This window comes from Xiphophorus couchianus, chromosome 8 (assembly GCF_001444195.1).
Source record: "Xiphophorus couchianus chromosome 8, X_couchianus-1.0, whole genome shotgun sequence".
Lineage (NCBI taxonomy): Eukaryota > Metazoa > Chordata > Actinopteri > Cyprinodontiformes > Poeciliidae > Xiphophorus > Xiphophorus couchianus.
The window spans coordinates 22920520-22938998 of record NC_040235.1 but is presented as its reverse complement, the minus strand read 5'-3'; the positions used below and the strand labels follow the sequence as shown (position 1 = coordinate 22938998).

General features: G+C 37.9%; 1 long non-coding RNA gene across 1 annotated transcript in view; it reads right to left on the bottom strand.

Moving 5' to 3' along the window:
* The window catches only part of LOC114149203 (uncharacterized), a 53672-nt gene extending 41572 nt beyond the window's left edge, over positions 1–12100 (bottom strand). The window contains exons 1-2 of the long non-coding RNA XR_003596464.1: positions 12003–12100; positions 11699–11772 (exon numbers count right to left, since the gene is read on the bottom strand). This is a non-coding gene — a long non-coding RNA (uncharacterized LOC114149203). The remainder of the gene's footprint in view (positions 1–11698; positions 11773–12002) is intronic.
* Positions 12101–18479: the final 6379 nt, after the last annotated feature.

The following is an 18479-nucleotide window of genomic DNA, read 5'->3' as shown; positions in this document are numbered from 1 at the left end:
TTTATTTGATTTAATTTTTAAGTTAATGTGGAATATAAAAAGATTTGTTTCTTGCAATAATTTTTTTCTTTTGCCATGATAATCATCCAAATAAAATAAAAAAAATACACACATAAAATATTCACAGCATTCATACTTATACTGATAATTGTTTACTGAGAATGAAACCAAGTCAGTATAGGTTGGGTTTCTTTTGGTTTGTTAAAGCTAAAATGATAATATTCACAATTTTCCCTACATATGCATTGGTAGTCCAGCATTCTATCACTACTCTCTAAAATTAAATTAAAAAAAATTGCTCTCAAAATATGAGTAATGACATTTTTGAAGTCAGACAAAAAAGTAAAAAAATAAAAATCCCACCATCAGATCTTACAAAGGTTTAAACTTCAGAGACGCATGTTTGACATTTGGAGCCTCTCTTTGGCGTGACCTTTTCAGAAGTTCGCCAAACATATCTAAGTGTCAATCTCACCCTTTGCCTCTGAAATTTTAATTTCTGTTCCCGTTGACGAGCAGAAAGGGAGAGAGGTGGGATCTGTGTTTTGAATCTGCTTTAAGGTGGTCCAGAAACGACAGAGTACTGTAATAAAAGTGACATGATTAGATTTTGAAATATGTCTGAACAGATTTCACATGTCCTACAAAGTCCTCTCAGCTTTTTGAAGGGAAATTATATACATATATATATATATATATATATATATATATATATATATATATACAGTATATAAAAATCCAAAAATATGTTTAGACAATAAAATCAGCTGCAGAGCTCAAAGAAACTCTCTTGTACCTTTATGTGCTCCACTCATATCACTGATTAAATATGTAATAAATAATGAAATAAAAGTAGAAGCATGATTCGGATATTTCTGTGCAACACTAAATGTACTGAACTGCACACAGCATGGTTTTAATGCAACTGTTTCAGTGCAAAAAAAAAAAGGCGGTATAAAATCTGGAGCCACAGCGCCACTGTGTGGTGAAAGAAAGAACCTAAAATTCAGAGCTTCTCTTGAAGAGTGTTGTTTAAAAAAACCAAACATCAAACCTCTGGCACATAAAGGATATTAAAATAACCCATTATTTCATAACAATAGGCTGCATTCAGTGCAAATTTTGCTGCATGCTGAAGCAATCACTATAGCACAAAACTTGCTCGCTCACAAGCAATGTGTTTCACAATGGTTAAAAATACATACATATATACATATATATATATATATACACAGTACAGACCAAAAGTTTGGACACACTTTTTCATTGAATTCAATGAGAAAGTGTGTCCAAACTTTTGGTCTGTACTGTATATAGATAATACACTAATTTATAGAGGTTAATAGCGCTGAAAAAGGCATGATGGCAAATAATCCGAATCATAATCGCAACCTGCGGATCTCACACTAAGGTATGAGCTCTTCTTCTGCAGGGCAAGTCCAGGGTGTGGCTGCTTGATAGCAGCGATCGCGTCGGGTTTTAAATCAAATGTCAAATTATCTTAATTGTCTCCAGTTCGACAAGCTTGGAGTCCAGGCTATAATGAGGTGCTTGAGCTACGAAAGTTCACACCAACACTCTCAAATTATTTCCAGTGAACCAGCCGATTTAACAGGATGGACGGCTTCTCTTTAATTCCAGATGAGAGTGTTATTGCTGCAATTTTCCCCTCCAGAGGCAGATCATCAGCTTTTTAATTTTTTTTTTTTTAAGTAAAACCTAAGCTAATTCACTCTCTGACCTTAGACTTATTGAATTTGAAATGCTTATGAAATGCAAAATACAACATTTGAACCGGATGTTTTAGCAGATTTGACACACCTCTGGAGTTTCCAAAGCCTCTCTCAAAAAGTCCTTTTGTTTCGTGTCTATTATGCCTCACAATCTGCTGAAATGTCCCGACGCAGAACGGCGGGTGGGGGTGGAATTCACTAATATTACACCATTGTTCAACCTCGGAAGGTATTTAAAAACCTGTTTCAACAGCTATGAACTGCAAAGAGAAAGTGGATTTGCAAGACAAGTGTGATGTTGTGATTCGCAGCTCTTCAGTCCGCCGACCTACAACGAATGGAGACCTCATATCATCCTCCATTTTCCATCCAACTTGAGAAATGGGTTGATCAGCAGAACTTAAAACAATGAATGTGTTGGGAATGTAATTATTAGTAATTACTAACTCTGAAGGTGAAAAATTAAATTGATTGAAGGGAACAATTAGCGATGTCTTCTGTACCAACACATATCAAAGTAGGAAACTGATTTAGTGCTATCACTTTAGCACAGGCCCTGGACCCTGTCAGCCACACAGTTTCTCTGTTTGTATCACCTTCAGACTTTACAAAATGGAGCAGAAAGATTCCTAATGAGGACAAAAGAGAAGACGTTACACCTCTTCCAGCCTCCTTGCACCAAGCTCCCTGTATATTATGGGACACAGTTTAAAATATTAGTCCTGATGGTCGGGGCACTTCATCGCCAAGGCCCTAAATATATTCAAGATTCCTTGGAGCTTTAAACTTGAAGTTACAGAGGTTTCGATGCCTTTCTGGTGCTGTAATTCAAACCTCCATTTTGTATTTCTGCAGTTTGGGACAGTTTCCGGGTTTCATACCCACTTCAATGAGCTCCCATGGAAACCCGTTAAGGTTTACTGAAAGGAAACGTGGTTCTCTGACAATAACACATAACCCACAAAACTAAGATCAATTATTTATTTAGATTTGATCAAGTTTAATAAGTGTCATCTTGTAAAAACTGGGGTTCAGAAGCCCTATAAATGGAGCGAAGGTGGCATGTATAGTTGTGATGACGTGCTGAATTGTCTGAAAGAGTAGAAAATTCAGGCCCAAGTTCAAGGAATTATATTGCAAAGCCATGTTTGATATACTTAGCTTTTTTAAAACAACTGTTCATAGTTTGTGCTATAAAACGGCACTATGTGTCTGGAAATTACAAAATATTTTCTCTTTAAGAGAAAGAAAAGAACAGATGCAATGGCAACGAGTGGATGATTGTTAAAAAAGGTAGAATCAAGTGTTTTGTATTGGTCAACTTAACAGCTCGTCATATCAGCCATAATGGAGACAGAAGTTGTATGCTGATAAAAAAATAATAATAATAATAATCACAGCTCAGGGCGACACGCTCTGTTAGCACAACACATCTTATCTTCTTCTTTTGTGTCATTCCAGAAACTGGCCGCACAAGTTTCCTTCATCGTTTCATGGAACGATGAAACAAAAAACAAAAAAAACAAAAAAAAGATGGGGTCATCCTGTTATTTTCTTTTTTCAGTGTCAAGTAGGGTCATCTCCTTTGTTTTGCTTTCCACAAAACCTGGGGTGTTTCTCGGTGGGTTGCGAGTGCACGTTTCTTTATTTCACACTTGTTCAAAATGGCCCTGGACGGGAATTTTCAGTTTTGCGTGTCCTGATACAATGATACAGTGGTTCTGATTAACATCTGGAGTCTGGAATCTTGCTGGAGGTGTTTTGCACTCGTTGAACTCCATTTTTTAATTTTTTATTTTTACTTAATTTTGTAGGTCAAAACAGCAAAGGTTTGGAATTAAACTCAGGTGGTTAGTAAAAGATGTCAAAACACAATCCAAGCACTATAAAGTAAAAATGTATACCATCCATGGTCGTGCTATGTTAAAATAGAGCACAGGAATATTTACAGACGCCATTTGGGAACCGTGTTGGGGTTGTCCGTCTTTTGTGTCCAATTACTGTATTTATTCAGATATGCGAAGTGTCCAAATAACACATTCCTAACCAGTTTCATTTATAGTTGATGATACAGCAATGTTCCAACAAGTAGTTTAAACTTTAAGGGTTTTATTTCTCCACCACCCACCTCTTACTACACTTTACACATTGTTAGCAAAAGTTCTGATTTCTGATCTCTTTTTTGTAAAACTTTGAAATTCTGGTCCCTTTTTTAGGAATTTAGAAGAACAAAAGTAAAAGCAAAGAGGAGCTACATGGAAGAGTGTCATTAGTGCAGTGAGGCTTCACAATGAGATTTCGTTATTTATGGAAAAACAAAATCTGATATAAATTTTTTGTTTGACTGGCTGAAAGTCAGACAATTGCACTGAGTCACTTTCTCAGTGCGATTATATGTTTCCAGTTGAAAATAATAATAAATTGCCCTTGGCTCATCAAATAAAGTGGGATTATGTTTTAAAAGAAAAGAACCCATAAAGAAAACTAGAAAATAAACTATTTCAGAAGCATTACTTTCACACCACTTATTTCTTTCCAAGTAATAAATACCGATTCAGTAGCAAACATTGATTTTAAATTTCTTCCAGGGGCTTTGGGAAACTTAGCCGGTAGATCAGGCTGCAGTCATTGGCTTTGTTGTCCTGGGTTTTGTTCCCAGGCTTGAGCCATTTGTTACACGTTCTTTCACCACCCTCTTTCCTGTCAAGTAATTGTTCAATAAAGGCCACGAGTGCCAAAAATGTAATTAAAAAAACATCTTGGTTCATATTTGCTTTAGGTTTAGAAACTGCGAAAAACAAAATCAACCCCTAAGAGATCTCTTTGTTTAAAAGGTACACATATACCAACCTCACAATCATAGCGTACTTAACACTTCTGAGTCCTGAACTAAAAAAAACTCCTGAAACCGGTTCTGAATGACACAGCCTAAGGCATATCTTATCATTTTAATAACAAATGACTGACAATTTCTTCACAACATTCCAAGCAGTTTTGCCGTTGCTCAACAGCCTTTGTTTGTCTGCCATTTGGAACGGTGCAAAGTAAACACACAGTCACTTAATGTTCTGGTCTTTGCTTTTAATGTGGCAAGAATTAAACTGCATTATGTCAAAACTGTGAAAAAGGTGCTTCATAAATGTGGTTTTAAAAAAGAGGGGGTGGAGAGGTGAATGCAACTGCAAAATAGTCAATCATTATATTTTCTTTCCATTGAAAAGCCTGTGTAATTTAATTCAATTTAATCTTCGTCTATCTGGAATGTGCTTTGTGTGTCTCGGCTCCGTTTTCCAAATCCCTATTCACTCCCGAATGTTTGCATGTCTGAATTGTAGCCAGCTGTTTTAACACGTTTTCTTTGACACAATGGGAAGACTGGTCGGTGCTGGATCGGATGCATCGGATGCCGCCACACCTGACGGAGCTATGTCTGAAAGAACGGGATGAACGGCGTCGCGCGGCTCTCGGCACACACCTGGAGACGAGTGAAATACGGTTCTGATTCAGAAGCTTCACTCATTCATTCCGCAAATGCAAAGAAACCTTTGAAAGTGCGCAGATGTGACAAAGATGACTAAATCGTCATAACGAATACCTTGCGGGCCTCTCGAAATAGACGGAAATGTTAGTTATGATGCAGAAACTAAGAGCGGAGATTATCCACGGTTAAACTCGGATAATCAAATGAGACCTGTATTTACGTTAGCCTCGTGTTTTGCCAGTGTAGTCATACGTTGTAGCTCATTTGTCACACTTAAAGTACCATAAAATAACTTTAAAGCAATTATGCCTGAATGCATTTTTAAGATTTCAGATTAGCCAATGCCACTTCTTGACTCTACGGAGTGCTTTAGAGGGAGCAAAAGTTGTTTTCCTTGAACAGCTCACTTAGGCAGGTGTGAAAGCACATGTAAACCTTCATATCAACCCTGGTCAACCTTAAGAGCTCATCAAATCGTTCTGCTTTCCGTCATGCTTCTGTACGGCTGCATTGCTCTCAGTCAGTTACACAGTCGATTTTTTACATTTTTTCTTTTTCATTTTAAGGTTTTCTGTGGCACTAGTGGTCTTCATTCAACAGCTTTGTAGACAGGAAAAGGGTCCAGAGAGTGGAAAGGAAAACTTGCGACCCAGGACAGCTTAGTGGAGGACTAGCCTCTGGACAATGGACCAGAGGCGCTGCCCACTGGTCTGCCAGTTTACACCAGCTTGGTTCGCTTTTACTGGATGTGAAAGTGGGCCAGACCAAATAACAGCTTGATATTTTTGGTCGTCTCAGGTCCAGTCAAATTGAGTTTCCCGACTACTCTGGCCTGAAAATGCAGCAGGTCAGTTGCTCTCCTGTGTGTTGTTATGGATTCGGTGGGTGGTAGGTGTGCGGTTTTGTGAACAGTCTGCTACAGAAGAAAATGAAATAACTTGATAAAGCAAATCAATGTCGCTTTTGTTAGCTGAGATACATTATCTAGTTAGGGAAATAGCAGCTCTCGTTCTGCTAAAAACAAAGTGTGATTCTTATTTTCTTCTGCTCTTGATCTGTTGGTTTATTTGATCTGCAGTGGCTATGGCGCCTCACTTTGACGCAAGGTTGGAGTGATCTTATTTAGATTTCCAAATATAAAGTAAAAGAGGACACTTCCCTATGTGCTAAGGAAGAATAATCAAATAAACTTTTGGTAGGCTTTCACAAGTCAACAAGATTTTACACACCAGTCTTGGGTTACATCTTCATCTTCCTCAGTGAATTTAATAGACAAACTCTCACTCTGCACCACCTTTTCATAGTTTTAGTGTCAATTTGACCTAAGGGGAAATTTAGCACCTTTGTCACACACAGAAACACGTATGCCTGTTATGTAAAAGCTGCACTCCTCCCCCCATTTGCTGCAACCGGGAAGGTATGAAAGGAATTTGTTTTCTACTTTGTCGTCCTCATCATCTGCTAACGACTAGGCAGCAGGTCGGGGAAGACGTCACAATTTAGTACCCTAAAAAAAACTTATTAAAGTCAAAAGTGGAGATTTCAGGGTAAACAAAGGGATTTGGTCACACCTACACAAGATTATATTTTCTTAAACATAAGCCTCTAATTTCTGTTTTGTGTAATTACCACCAGACAGCTGGAACATGATTCCAGACTTGGTTGATTCCAGATTTCTGGAACAAACCAGCTGTTTTCACTCTTATCCCACGTTTTGTCGATAATCGTGGCTTAGTATATCAGAAGACATCATGTCATAGTAAATTAACAATCCCACATCGCCTTTTGTCTGCAAGAAACACAATTCAATTACCACATAGGTCAGGGTGCCACAGATTTTTTTTAGTATCTGTTAAGTAACAGGCTTGGTTGGCTGTGATTCATAGTCTATGAATAACTAATAATTATTTAGTGCTTAAGGTACCATTGCAGTACAATTGATACCAATATTAACAATCCTGAAAGTGTGTTTCGCCCATTTGTTGCATGAATAGAAAAGGTTGTGATGACAGCAGCACAAATAGTGAGTAGCATGTTACCATTAATACAGCTTTTAGCTTTAGCACAAAGATACGAATGGTAAGTCTTTTCCAGTCATTAACTTTACAAAACCACTTTTTAAAACCAGGGGCGCAACTACATACTTTCTGACGTGTATGCGAACATGTCACGCCTCTCCTTCCCCAGGTTTAATATGTCCCTATAGCTCTCCCTTATTCCTGCACTTATAAAATACAGTAATTAAATTCAAACCATCACGGTATTTAGGTTTTTGTTACCTCCCTAATGCTATTATTCCTTCCTGATGTCATCATTTGTTTCCTCCATCACTGACTTCACTCCTTCACCCCTCGTCTTTAGTGTTCTCCACTAAATCATATGGTCAAAAAAGTATTATATATTAATTGTAAAGAATTACAGATCTTACTATAGTTTTTAAAAATAATGCTTAAAAAATATTGCTTGTTCCCTCATTTCCACCTAATATTAGACCAACCTGTTGCCTTCCCCTGTCTGTCCTGATTCATCTTTTCTTTCTCTCCATCCTCACAGCCAAATTACATTAATTTTGTGTTAAGTAGGTTTAAAATTACAGCAGTCAAAGCACATAAAAATGATTTTTCTTTTTTTATTATTTAAATGATGTCCTTGTCGGATAACAGTTACTGACTGGACACTGCATCTGATCTGACTTATCAGATACATCACAACACAACAACAACATCATCACAACAACAATAGTAATATTGTGTAAAGACATTTAAACTCAAGTGTCTCCCTGCAAAGTCCTAGGACAAGGGTCACCAACCTTTTTGAGTCTAAGGGCTATAGTGACACTGAAGATTAATTTGTTTGATACACACATAAACTTGTACAACTCATCTTTAATTAAAGTATAAATAATAATAAATGTGTTAATAAATTTCAGCCTAGAAAACAAAAAAAAGAATGAAACAAAAAACAGGGCAATATTTCATAACCTAATATATAAGTGAGCCAAAGAGCCACTTCTGTTAGCCTGTGTCTAGAACCGCCTGTGGGCTGCAGGTCTGAGGCTTTTTGTCATCATGTTTTCTAACATTCTTATAGCTTGACAGGAAGCCTGATCCAAACTGGCAACCCACATTAATAAAATGGTGAAATGATATTGACCACAAAACACTGTATTTATAAAAGATATCAACGTTTTTCCTACACAATCCTAACAAACTTTTTTAATGTTTAAAAAATAAACGATTTCTCTTCAGAATATTTATTAATTTATTTATTAATCTATTTGTATGATTTGTTCTTTAAATTGCCATTTATATTATTTTTCGGTCTCAGGAAATGATTGAGAGATGAAGAGACTCTGATGTCTGGTTCTTTAGGTTCTGAGGTTAGTGAAATTATTCAGCCCGGAATGTCCGTCTTCCCACTACCGTCTGTATTTTTTGCCAGAGGTTTTGCTTCTAAGGACGGTGTTTTATCGGGTGGCCATTTTAAAAAGACGCGGGTTGATAGCAGCTCACTGCGGCTGCGTAGTGTCCGTCTCCAGGTAACCATGACAACAGCGTCCAGGGGTCCTATTTAGCTCCCGCCAGGATAATTTAGCTGACCTTAATATTTACCATGTTTTGTTTTGGTCATTATTATTGAGATTTGTGTGACAGGTCAGACATATATAGAAATACCGAACAAATTGCGCCCGGTATCGGTTCAATAAGGCACATAACAATTAACAGTCAACCCTAACAAGACAACAACCGCCTGTCATTGTAGCCTAGCTTAAGCTAACCTGAATATTTACAACCCTCTTGTTGATACACTGACATTACTTATCTTCTGTCTTTCAACCACTTTGAAAAGCTTTTCTTCGTCTCTCCAACATCTTTATTCCTCCCCCTCTTCATTATTCTACTTTACGCCCGGAGGTTGTTTTTTTTTCTGCCGCCCCATCTTTAGCTCCATGTTGTGGAATGAACTGCCATTCAAATTTAAAAGAAAAAAACGTGCCTCAGCGAGATCTGGAAGGGGCGCGTGCTCAATCTACCTGGAGGGGCGGCAGGACGATTGGGTGGGGGTGCGCCTAATGATTGGACCCTAATCAGTACCGTTTCTCTATTTCTGATCATTTCATGCATGCACAAACAGCTGTTAAATACAGAAAATGCTGACTAGAAAAATATTCCCCACATCGTTTTGGCGCCCCCTCTAACTCAGTCTATGCGCGGCATACCGTGCATACCCACTTTTTGCGCCACTTTTTAAAACTCTGACTTGGCCTGTTTGCACTCAAACGATTCAGCACCACAAAATGAAGCAAACAATGTTCCAATTGTTTCATCTTAAACCAACTTTCTTTGCCCAAACACAACTCCTTACTTGAACCATTCTTGGGAACAGAAGGATGTCCAATGAGTAAGTCCGATGAACAAAGAACCACTCTTGGTTTTTTTAACAAATGCGTGCAGCATGCAGAACTGTGGTTTCAAATGCAACCTTCTCTCAGGACAAATAAACAGTTTGTCGATGTAATCAGGGACAATATTTTCTCTTGGGAAAGCTATAGTTCTTTAACATTCTTTTCTGTGGGGAGCCAAGATGAGCCTGTTTCAGGATTATTTTGGGACCAGGAGACAGTTACTGGATACACAAACAGCAGATTAATTCATTTTGGATCCAAGGCTTCTTCCAACCCAACTTTTAGCAGCTAGCAGAAAGCCAGCTGGCTTCCTGAAAAATAGCAGGTTAGAAATAATGAAGCATTTATGTAAAGCGGTCTCCACTATGCATACGGGTTTAAATGAATTAAAATTTACCAGAGAGATTGACCAGAGAGACTAGCATTGGTATGCGTTTGCTCCGTGTATAACTGGTAAATCATCTCACTCAACAACACCAGAGGCAGGCTCTTTTGGTTTGGAACAAGTAAGTAAGATAGATAAGGAAGCAGAATGAAGCACTGCAGTGTTTATGCCAGCTGATAGAGTTAAGCAATTAGCAGGTTGGGAGGAGTAAAGGGAGCCACACCTAAAAGGTAAAAATGACAAGAAATACACCAACAGTGAATACCAATAAATTGAGGAAACAAAAAATGAGGAAACAGCTCATGACGGTAAATCTCCAGCCACATATTACTAATAATCTTACATAACAATATTCGTACCCACGCACAAACCTGTTCTACAATAACCTAATGCATAAAAAAGATTATGCCCTAAGATTAGGACGCATCTCACTGGACGCATCCAGGTAAAAAGACCTCACAGTGTTTCAGTCATTTGCTCACACGCCGATAGTGGCAAGATGACGGAGCCAGGATCCAAACCGGCGACCCACTGATTGCAGGGGGAAAAAAAATAATCACAAACCAGGCCCCAGAACACGCTGGGGGGACTACGTGACAAACATTCAGAGTCCAAGAAGAAGACCGGATCTTTATTAAGGAATGAAATCAAATTAAACAGATAATCCACAATTTAGAAAGGTAGTCAAAAAATGAGGCACAGGTCAAAAGTCAGAATATCAATGACTTTGACTCACTACCCATGGGGAAGGGAACCAGAAGGCGTGAATAGCCGATTTAGGAAGACGTCTGAGGGGACGAAGGATGACCAAAGTAGAAGATAATAGACGGATGTTTGGACTGGCGAATTGATTATGTTCCTGCAATAACTCAATGAAAAATCCCCAATTATTCTCACTTTAAGACCTTGCCAGTCTCTGATTAAAACGTTGCACCGTCTGTCAGTTCATCCGTTTTATAACCAGAAGCATGACTTGGTCCCTAAATGGCTTCGTTGTTTTCATTGTAAACAAAGACAGGCAGAGTGGTGCATCAAGAGAAGACGGTCAAAATGGAAGACATACCAAGAGAAGTCATTTAAGGAATGCAGAAATGCAATCTGTCAGAAACAAAACGTAAAAAAAACGCTTGTCATCCCTGTTATGTGTGCAAGCACTTACTTATTAGTCAACTGAGTATAATGATAACACAAACAATATTAGCTGTAAAATTATTGTTTAATGTAATCGTAAATTCTTTTCTAAAGTTCCTGTAAAATGAACCTGACTCATTTTGAGTCGGGGCTCGATGTGATCCGAGACTGTTGAAGTCTGGAACAGTTAAAGGGACACACCTTGCTACTCAAACGTTGAGGACCTGCTTCTGCTGCAGTCATTTCAGCACAAACTGGACAATAATAATATGATCCCATGTGTGGCAGAAAATTCACAAGAACAACTGTAAACTTTAGAGAAGAACAGATGGAGCAATGATGATGGAAACTGTAGATTGCACTTAGCAAAAAGTGTGTTTTGCTGACATCAGCTGCTCTCGCTGCTGTACGTGGAAACGCTTTAGGGACATAAAATCAGTCTGTTCACCAGGACTCTCAAAACTTTGCCAGTTTGTGTTACTCACTAGGTTCATTTTCAAACCATAAATTTCAATAAAAAGTTTACATCAGGTCTATGATGAACTATTAAAACAACGACTTACCACCAGAATGACATTTCCAAGTCTGAGGAGTTCTGCGAGGCTGAAATCCTGGAAGAACACGAAACTTTCCTCCGCTGAAAAGAGCACCAAGGAGGACAAAAGAGAACAAAGGTCAATATTTTTAAAAATGCAACATTATTTTCACTCATTCCAGACAGTAAAATGTGTATAGTATGAAGATTATTCACATTTTAATTTGACAATAGTGGCATAGAGCTCATCAAAAACCCCAACATTCAAGTTCTAGGTAATAGTTAAAAAAAATAGTGGCAGGGAAAAAGTTATTTTAAAGTAAACAGATTACCTCATAAAACCTCTTAACTTTCGTAATCAGGTGTTAACAGAAAGACAGACCTCAAAGTTGTAAGACAGCAGCCCTCAAGGACTAGAGTTTGACACCTGTGATTCAGAGGCTCAGGAAACCCTTGCAGGTGTTTTGACTTATTTAGCTAATTAGGGCATGCCACCGCAAGTTTCACTTTTTCACAATACTGTTCTAATTTTCCAAGACATTGACTTTTGGGGTTTTTCATTATCTGTAATCATTAAGCTAACAAGAAATAAACACTTGACATATTTAGCTTCATGTGTCAGAGTCCATATAATGTGTGAATTTCATTTTCTGAACTGAAGGTCACAAAGACATTTGCACTTTTCCATGACTTTTTGTTTGGAGGTTCCAAAAGAGACGGAGTCCAGTTTCGAAGCAATCAGATGCAAAATTATGTTTCTTTAAAAGTTGTTTTTGATATAAACTGAATTTTTTTTTATGACGACTTAAGTTAACATATTTGCTTGATTACGGTATAAAATGGCACCATGTGACTGGAAAATACATAATACCCCATTTAAAATCCCTTTCCAAGCTTTATCCTAGACTTTTATGAAACAAAAAGAATAAAAATGAATCTTGGACAATGAATTCCAGCTTTGCACAACTGCTCAGTTATTTCTAAGCTAGACTTGGAACAATTTAGGTCAAGCGAAAGGGGAAAAACTCCTGTTGACAAATGTTTTAAAAAAGAATCTGTCTTCTTTTGAATTTCTAAGGGGACCGTGTCAAAACGTCAGGTCGTAACCCACTTCGATGTGTTGTCCTGGGCGTGTGCATCTTTTTTGTAGCTTAAGATAACTTTGTTACAATATAGTCAGCAAAGAATACGTTGCATTAACGTGCTCCAGTTTCATTGTGTCCTTCATTTGTCACCCAGAAGCTTTGCTGTGACAAGACAACATTTTTTGTCACGGTTGACATAGCGTGACCGACGTGTTGGCTGTGATTTATTGATATACAAACATCACATTTTCTAAGGTAGACTCACATTCACCCTTGATGTGTAAACATCAATGCGGAATGCCGTATTTTAACAGGGAGCCATTGTGTCTCATTCTGCAACACAAAGAAGATGCGTATTTAAAAAATTTTCCTGTCGATGTTGTGTTTGTTGTGTGATTGCAATAGGCTTAAGCGATGGATATCTGCAAGCTGCCCCCTTTCCAGTCTAACAGAGTGAGTTGTGGCAACAGCCCATATAAATAGGTACCATTGTATAGAACCGTCCTGTTGAAATGGTGCAAGGAATGTCCAACCCTTTAACTCGGCATTAACTCCCGCGGTGCAAGAATTTTATAAACGTGGCTGCTGGAAAATTCCACTCAATTCCTTTCCAAATAGAGATGAAGACTTTAAAAAAAAAGACTGAGGAAATAAAGTATAAGATTTAATCTTCACATATTTGTTTTCACACGTAGGACTTTCCTGTGCTATTGGTAGTGATTAGGCCCCTAGGCTGGTTGTTGGCATGTCTAAAAAAAAAAAAAAAAAAAAAAAAAAGTTGAGATTTCAAAACCACAATATTTCTCTTACATAATTTTTCCAGTTTAAAGTCATTTTAGCTTTACTGTGACAGGCTGTGCAGCCGTGACTGGGGTTCGTTTTCGCTTTACAAAGTTTAGAGTAACAAACCGAGTCGGTGTTCGGGCCAGATTAAACACTAAGCCTGCCAATAAATCACAAACGGGAGCTGGGGATGTATTTTCAAAACTTTAGTTGCTTAAAAATATGGCCATGCTAAGAAAAAATAATATTAAAAAACTAAAGTCATAAAACGTAAGTCTCAAAATTACGAGAATAAAGCCGCAGCATTACAAGAATGAACTCGTACATGAATAAAGTAGAAAAAAAAAAAAATACAAAAATAAAGTCATAACATTTTGACAGTTGAAATAATATAAGCATAAAATAATATTTTCTGAATAAAGTCAATATTACAAGAACAAAGTATTACCAGAATAAAGTTGTAACATTACCAGAGTAAAGTATGTTAATATTGTAACTACTTGAAAATTGCTGCAAAATTCAGCACCAGCGATGGATGGAATATATGACTTTTTTTTTTTTGCTTAAATTATTTTGTAAATGTTGATGTAGTGCATTTGTAGTATTTTCACTCAAAGTTACCATCCGCTGACACCGACTAGGGCAAAAACCTATTTTAAAAGCATTTAATCAAATCTTTCTTCTGCATGCAGCAATCAAGTTTTCTTTTTTCCCCCAGTAAATTTGTGTATTTTGATTCTGATCCATTAGTCCATCCACTTTTACTCTGTTCACTTCAATTTGGGGCACAGTTCGTGTTGTCGGCTGAATACTTATTCTGTTGCCGCCAGACAAATGAAGCAGCAACTTTACCGTAACACCCGCTGAAACCAATCAGAAGGTCTCTGATAGGGTTTAAGACTGAGCTACTTACTCCAGTTCTGCAGAAATCTCATAAATAAATTCGGTGGTGAACATGTCGCCAGAATTCAGTGAGACATGAACTTCCTCTATTTGGCATGGCCGACAGGCTCCAAACATAAAACCGATAGATTTTCTTCCGATCTCTGAGAAACGTCCTTCCCTCCTGCCCCCAATGCGTCTAGTTTATCCACAGATATCACTGATGTTACAGTATACAATTGCATAATACAAAGTCAGAAGAAAAAAAAAAACACAACGCTAATTACCAAAGAATGCTTTCACAATGCTGATTTGACAGAGAAGCTTTAGAGGATTTAAGTAAATGGATTTCACCCGTTTGACTCATCCGGGTTTCTGGTTTCTATATTTGTATCGTCGCAGGTTCAGCTCGGTGCAGCAGCGGAGTTTTGACAGGGACGGCGCCCCACCCTTCGGATTCCTATGATAGCCTGAGAACCACACACACACGCACACACACACACACACACACCCCGACAGATGCCACGGTGCCGGATAAATGCAAGAGTTTATTCTGAGGAGACCAAACACCGATTGAACTTCCTGATAGAAGCCTTCGCTCTGGACATCTGTGGAAATGTTTTAACACCAACCTTGAATTTACCGTTTTCGGTTTTCTGGTTCCCATTAAGCCGGGCTGCTGGCTGTTTTTAAAAGTGAAAAACTTTGCGACATTTGGAAAGTTTTCATGATCCTGTTTGCTTTCAGAAAAGTTTAATGGACGCTTGACTGGCTTCCGTCAAAAGACTAAGAATGTCATAGTTATAGGGGGTTAAATATGAAGTTATATTAAATAAATTAGAATACGTGTCCATTTATCAGTCAAAAGGTTCCTTTTGAAAACTATCTTTAAAAAGATATTAACCATGCTTTTCTGTATTAAATGTTTTTTATTAGGCCAATGTGTAAAAAAAGAGGTAATTTAACGCTAGTTTTGGACAAAAAGTTTTGGCTCTTTCCTCTTTTCTCTCCCGAGTCCCTGGCGAGTGGCGGCGCGCTGCTAAAAAGAAACAACAACAAAGCGTGTTGACGTCACAGATCACAGAGTTTAATCTCATACAAAGCAATCGACAACAAAGCTGTGAACAACAAAGCTGCAGAGGAACAGAGATATGCATTTTCTCATGAAAATAAAGACACACAAAGGGGAAGACAGACAGACACAAAACAAAGACAAACAAAAAGCAAAGATGTCTTTGGAGAGAGAGCCAATGCAAAAAAGGCAAAATGGTGGCCGCTCTCTCTGGATTTTCTCTCCTAACACGAAATCATATAGTAAAGAGGTGTTTCTCTATTTAATTTATGCATTCTAGGCGTTCCCCTTGTTGACCTATTGGAAACTCCCAGGGAAACTTGGAAACTCCCCTCAATCTACGCAAAGATCAAAGGACCATCTGCCTTCTACCGAAACAAAAGAGCGGATAGCTGGCCCTGACCCCCCGTGGCTCCCAAGGTCATTCTGAGTACAGAACGATCCTGAGATAAGACCTCACAGATACCTGAGAAATCTAACGTCTCTGTCTCCCAAGGAAAATGCTAATTTTATGGCTTCGCCTGTGGCCTGGCCTCACAGTGGGGGTCCCATTGAGAGATCTCGCTTAATCTGCATTTGGTTCCTGTGTCTCTGAATGCTTACCCCTCTGGTTTAGTTTTAAATGCTCAACACAAACCTGTTCAAAATAAGAGTGTTCCATATATCTTTTAAGATTAACTGTATTAAGCACTAAAATAATCATATTTCCTTAACAAATGTTAGATTTTAATTTTGAAATATCATGTTTTTGATACCTGTAAGTGAAAAATTAGCATAAGAGTAAAAGGTTTTCAAACATCCACCTGTGTAAAACTATTCTACATAACGTGTTGCATTCAGTAATAAAATTTCTGAAATAAATGTTAAGCTTTTTAAAGCAAAATTCTAAGTTATAGAATGGGCTGTAAATTCACGGTACACTTTTCAGATTTTGATATTCCATTATTTTTCATCCGCATCACATTTCTGTACTAATTAGTTTGTGTTGATTTGTGAAATAATCAAAATACAATATGATTAATTTTTTTTTTTTTTTACAATCATTTACTGTGACAACATAGTTATTTAGTTGTGAGGAACATTTTATTTATCTATTATCCTGAAACATTGACTACAGATACATATTGCGTACATGGTAGACTAAATCCTGACCTTATTTATTTTCTAAATGATAAATATGTTCTCTTTTTCTGCTTTGTGTATGAAAGTTAAAGAGATTCCCAAAACCTAAACTACATGCTGTAAAAACACTATTTGATTGTTCCAGTTGTGACAAAGTAAACAGCACAAACTCCTGGGGGTATAAAAAAAAAAAAAAACACTCCAGAAATACTTTTTGCCAACTTCATACTTCCTTCTTCCTTATTGATAATCATCAACATTTTTCATCAGCTAGAAAGGTCAGTTATTTCGAGAGCTTATTTTAGTTTGAGTTCATTTTTTTCTACTTTGGTCATATGTCAAGGTCAATAGAGTGAAATCTTAATCCGAACTTCTTTGGCAGAAATTCTACATACAGCTGCAGCGTATGAACCGCTTTTTTAGACACACAACAGCTACTACTAGGTTGGTCTCTGTTTTGCTCTTTAGAGATCTTTCATTATTCAACAAGATGTCAGAAACGTTCGGCGGTTTTGGTCCAAAGTGACGTCATGGCATCACACCGTTGTTGCAGAGCTGTTCGCTGCACGGCACCAGCTGCGTTTCCATTCCAAATGTGCTGTGAAAAATTGACTGTATTCCGCTAATGTTCAAAAAACACAATCTCGCAATTGCAATGTTTCCACCATATAAGAAACACAATAAAAAAGACACGTGAATACGGCTGCTCACGCGATAAGTCGTTAAAGAAAACCATGCAGTGCCATCGTCCTTCTGCCACTTCCTGTGACCTTCGTCTTTCCCGAAGAAGGCTTTTTTTGATCATCTGACTCATGACGTAAAAAGCGCTCCCATTGCAATTTTGCAAAATATGCTAACTTCAATTCCAATCTCCCATCTCACTACATCGCAAATGGTCTTGTTTGGATTGAGGCCTGGTGACTGGTGGTCATGGGGCGAAGTCATGCTTAAGAAACCAGTTTGAGATTATTTGAGCTTCTTGTGATTTGGTGTGACATAGTTCTGGATCAGTTGTCACTTTAGTGTGCTATAAAAATACCCTCCACACCATTAGCGTCCATTACCAGCCAAAACGTTTGCTGCCAGTCAGCATGCACACGTGATTTCTTGGAGGAGGTTTTGACCTGCTATCTACACATGATATCAGATTTCAGTGTTTCAGGCAAAGTCTTTCCAATCTGTCAACGCCCAGTTTTAATGAGTCTATAAAGCCGGGGGCCTTAATTTCCTGTTTCCTGGTTGACAGGAGTGACACCCGGTGGGGTCTTCTGCTGCTGTAGCCCATCTGCTTCGAAGCTCGACTTCTTGTGCGTTCAGAGATAATGTTCTGCATGGTTATAGTAGGTATTTATTTGAGCAGGAAGAAACTGGTGCAGCAGAGTGTGAATCAATTTTAGCAGCCTAATTCAACATGAGGAACCTGCTGTGGTCCAAAATTAACTCAAGCGACGGACATGTCAGTAGATTTGCACAATATGCTTCAACAGCTTCGCACATTTAGAAAGTTGTGTTTCTGAGAAATGCAAAACATTGATTTGATGTCCTGATTAGACCATTTTTGGTGCTATTCCCGTTGCTGGACTGCTTTCCTGTTAAAGACCAAACACACTGGAATGTCTCTGAAAGGTTATGCAATCTCTCATATGTGTTTAAATAAAAAAAAATAACAATAATAATTACAGAATAAGACATGTCCGAATAGAGAATATGATGGGAGCAATTTTTCACCGTTCCGAGTCATGATTAATTTCTATGATGTTTTGTTTTCTTTTCTGGTCACATAACTCAGGAACGAGTCGAACTGGTCGGACAATAAGAATCTCAGCAGGAAGTTGTTAAAGTAAACACCTCCTTTCTCCTACTTT